The 4,642-nt window shown below is 37.3% G+C and overlaps 1 pseudogene; it reads left to right on the plus strand.

The window, feature by feature from the left end:
• Positions 1-2,952: 2,952 nt before the first annotated feature.
• Positions 2,953-3,474, plus strand: LOC131827840 (SLAIN motif-containing protein 2-like; annotated as a pseudogene).
• The last annotated feature ends 1,168 nt before the right edge of the window (positions 3,475-4,642 follow it).

Genomic DNA, 4,642 nt, shown 5'->3' on the forward strand with positions numbered 1-4,642 from the left:
ACTGGTTACTCCTTGAAATTCTTTTAGGGGCTGAATGATCCCACATTCTCCTGGTTTCCTTTTACTTCCTTACCTGGTCCTCAGTCTTCCTCGTTTGCTCTTCCTCTTTTTGCCATCACCTTTAAATGTTCAAGTACAAGTCACTAGATCTGTAGTAAACAAGATGGAGACCCAGAAGAGTCTATGGTACAGTTCCAATGTGAGTCCAGGAAAGCTGATGGTGTAAGTTCTAGTCTGAAAGCTGGTAGTCTTGAGACACAATGAAGTTTGATGTTTTAGTTTGAGTGCGAAGCTTGGAAAAAACTGATATTCCAGCTCAAGTAGGCAGGAGGAATTTCCTCTTACTAATGGGAGAGTCAGAATTTTGTTCTCTTTAGGCCTTCAACTAACTTGATAAGGTCCACCCACATTAGGAAGGGCAGTCTCTTTACGCAGTTTACCTAATCAGATATTAATCTCATCGAAAAACACCCTCACAAAGTCAGAATAGTGTTTGACCAGATATCTGAGCACATCATTGCCTAGTCAAATTGACATGTAAAATTAACCATCACAATTGGTTAATCAAGAAATGTCAGTCATATTAGACAGTCATAAAATAGATACATATTAAACTGGAACTTTGAATTTTACATCAAACATATAAATACATATTACTTACCTACCTTCCTTTTATAGTAGACCCAAAGCTTTTTTTTTTTTTTTTTTTAAATTAATGTATCTGGTAACTGGTGTTCCAGATAGTCTTTTTCACAAAACTATACTCATAATTCATCTACATTTTCATATACATCTACATAATTCATCTACATTTCCTAGTGTGTTTCAAGATCTTAAAGCTAAAAGCAAAATTTTTCTAGGCCTTAAAAGTTTTTTTTCCCCTAATTCTTTATAATTATTTGATTTAATCTCATTTTTAAAAGCAATTTGCTTTCTGAAGTATTTAATTTAGTTTTCACAGCAGCAACATTTTTCTTTTACAACCTGTCATCTTGGGTAGTATGTAGTTGTCAAGTATTAACATGTAGTTGTTATAGTATTACAATGACAAGGTTTCAAATCAAACACAATTGAGTCTAGGGAAGCATACAACTCAGCTGATGGGAGCACAGGTACAAGGATAGAATGGGGGCTAGTATGGCAGTGCTGAGGGTCAGTTTGCTGTGGGAATCAGCCAGTATAATTCACAGAGAGAGGGTAGAGAGTCTGTTAATCCTGAGAGTCCCCTCAGTGGAAGCCTTAGTGAGTCGCTCCCCATATCATCAGACTAAAATGACATTAAACATTAACTTCTGTTTGCATCAGATTTACTTGAGAGTTCCTAAAGGACATAGGTCACCAGAAAAATAAAATAAACAAGAGGGAGATAATCTATTTCCAGAATTTTCTAGGAATTTTCTTGACTCCTTTGGTTTATTCATTGGTTCCTATTTTCATAATTGCTTTCAAATATGTAATCTAAAAATGATAATTCTTACTCAAGTCTCTCTGAGTTATTGCCTTTGGTATCTCAAGAATAAAATTATATGCTGTTTTATTGAAATGCCTACTTTTATTGTAATAACTACTTTTTTAGAACAAGTAAAATTCTGCTCTATTTCATTCAGATGATAAAATAATCAGTGCTGTACAGTGAAGACAATTCAGAAATCAGTACTTTGATGCATAATGCCATGTAAAGGCAAGTCCCATTTTTACTTTTAAGTAGTGATAAAACACAGCTCAACATTTTCATATGACAAGTTGATATATAAAGAAATACTATTACTTTTGCTAATTACCTTGATATATTTGTGAATCTAAGTAACAAAATTCTTAATCCACTGAGCCACCCAGGCGCCCCTAAGTAACAAAATTCTTAAAAAGTTAAGCTTTGGGAGATGATAAAAAAAAAGACCAATTTTTAATAAATTTTTCTGAATACCTGAAAAGATAGTGCTCTTATACAAAGCCATCAGGGACTGTGTTAAACATTCTAGTGACCAATTAGTAACATTTATGCTAAGTGATTTGTCACATTTTCTTTTAATAATATAACTTATTAGAGGCAAAAATGTGTGCTATTTATGGGAGGGCTCCAGGGTCATAAGGCCTCAGTTTGAATCTCAGCTCCATGTCTTCCTATCTAGCTGAACTTGGGTGATTATTTAAGTCCCTAAAGTGTTAGTGTTGCCAAATGCTGGATCCTCAAAAATTCCATCAAAATAACCTGTTGAAAAGATACATCTGAATTTATTGCTTACCTCAGTAAGGGAGAACACTGCTTTGACCATGAATTAGTAGCATCTTGGAAGGAAGAGAGCAAAGTTGTAATATGAAGTTTCGGTATTTGGTTTAAGGCAAGTCTTTCAAGGCAAGGGATGGCTTTTAATTAGGATGGGGTAAAGATCACAGCAGAATGCTTTAGGATTTGTGGGTACAGCAAAATGAGGGCTTTGAGCTAAAGGTATGGAAAAATCAGAAAGCAAAGAATTATTTGATGCTATCTATTGAAAAGCCAAACAATCTTATGTTCATTAAAAATGGATTTTTTCAGGAAGTTCCTGAAAGGAACATTGAAGTTATTTTTAACTTTTATCTCTCTGGACAAAAATTTCCTGCAATAGTTAAGACATTGTGATAAAGAGAGTGGCAAAGTAAAATCACGATAATGTGAATAGTCAAGTATGTTTGTGAGGTGGAATGAGTAGATGGTTTTGATTCTTAGTTTCCATTTGCAAAATGGGAATAATAATAGCATATTTACGGATGATTTGCTAAGTAAGTATTAGCAAACCTTCTAGAAGGAAACTGTATGAAGTGGAGGGAGAAAGGCTCAGAGTTGGCCAAATGTAGATTTACTTCTAAGTTACAACTTTGTGGTAAGTGTGATTCTGTTTTGGTGGTCTTCAGAGTGATACTTCTAACAGGGGCATTGTGGAAATTATATTAAGTAATGAATGAGAGTCCTAAACATCGAACATGCAAGTTGACTCAGTGAAAAGCAGCAGAAGTGACTTAAATTCTCACGTGTCAAATGGAGAAATACCTCATATGCAACCTCAGGCTTCAGTCATACCTCTCCAGGCAAATTCTGCTTCCCTGCAGTATCTTCCCCTTTGGCTTTCCAGCAACCAGTAAAAGCACTTAGCAACCATGGCTCTAGTTCTCCAGGTACCAAAAGAAACCATGGCTCTCGTTCTCCAGGTACCAAAGAAACAACACCTCATACCAATCACCTACCCAGCCGGGCCCTCCCATGGCTCAGAGTACACAGTCCCAGCAAATCTTCCCAACAATATCAATAGCCCTACTTCAACCAGATCTGCAGGAACAACCGCAGTGAGAAGTGGCTTGAAGATACCCACTTCCCCTTCTCCTGGGGGTTTACCAGTGCCTCACAGTAAACTTGCACAACCTATTCATGGACCCTTGCCAGATCCTACAACCTGTGGTCGCCTGAAAGAGGACAATTGGAAGGATGGCTGTTATTGACGAGTAGGGGCAAAAATGCAGAGGTCCACAGCTTCATGGATACCCCTTCACTAAACTAAAAGACAACTTTTATATGCACACTGTTCAGATAAGGCTTGGAATTTATAAAATTCCATCCCTCTCTGTCATAAGTAGCACAAACTGACAGAGATGATCAAGAAACAGGGTTTTTTTTTCCATTTCTGTTGGTTTATCTTTTGTTTATTAAATTTTGGTGGGGTTTTTTTAAGTTGGTTTTTTTGTTTTGTTTGTTTTCTTTTTGAGTGTGTGTTTTTTTAGATTTTATTTATTTATCTGTCAGAAAAAGAAAGCACAAGCAGGGGGAGTGGCAGGCAGAGGGAGAAGCAGGCTCCAGGGAGCCTGATGCAGAACTGGATCCCAAGACCCTGAGATCATGGCATGGGTCAAAGGCAGATGCTTAACAGACTGAGATATCCAGGCATCCCAAGAAACATTTTTTTTTTAAAGATTTTATTTATTTATTTGACAGAGAGAAATCACAAGCAGGCAGAGAGGCAGGCAGAGAGAGAGAGAGGAGGAAGCAGGCTCCCCGCTGAGCAGAGAGCCCGATGTGGGACTCGATCCCAGGACCCTGAGATCATGACCTGAGCCGAAGGCAGCGGCTTAACCCACTGAGCCACCCAGGCGCCCCCCCAAGAAACATTTTAAATGATATTTGACATCAGCTGTATTTGGTTACCATATAGTCACTGTCACAGAATCACTTTTAGTTTTGTTTAATAGAAACTAAGCTAATTTTAAAATATTTGACAGATGCCAATATCTGGACAAAAACTAAGGATGGCAAAGAAAAATGTTCATCAATAAATAAGAAAATGCCTTTGTGCAAAGCAAATGGTGACTTCAAGTTATCCAAACTTCACACTCAACCTATTTTTGGTGTATAAATAGTGTTAATAAATATTTGTGTTAATGAGAAAAAATAATATACAAGAAAATAATACATGGAAGATATATGTTTCAGGCAGGAAGCCATTCCAATGGGGAAATCAAAGAGGGTTTGATGTAGGGACTGATTGTCAAGGAACGAACAGAGGATGTTGAGGAGACAGCAGGAAGTCCCAAAAGAGAGCACTACTGGAGCATGGTAAGGGCTGTAATCCTTGGAGGAAAGCCACCCAACGAGCACTGAAGCCATCTGTAAAGG

This window comes from Mustela lutreola, chromosome 3, assembly GCF_030435805.1.
Source record: "Mustela lutreola isolate mMusLut2 chromosome 3, mMusLut2.pri, whole genome shotgun sequence".
NCBI lineage: Eukaryota > Metazoa > Chordata > Mammalia > Carnivora > Mustelidae > Mustela > Mustela lutreola.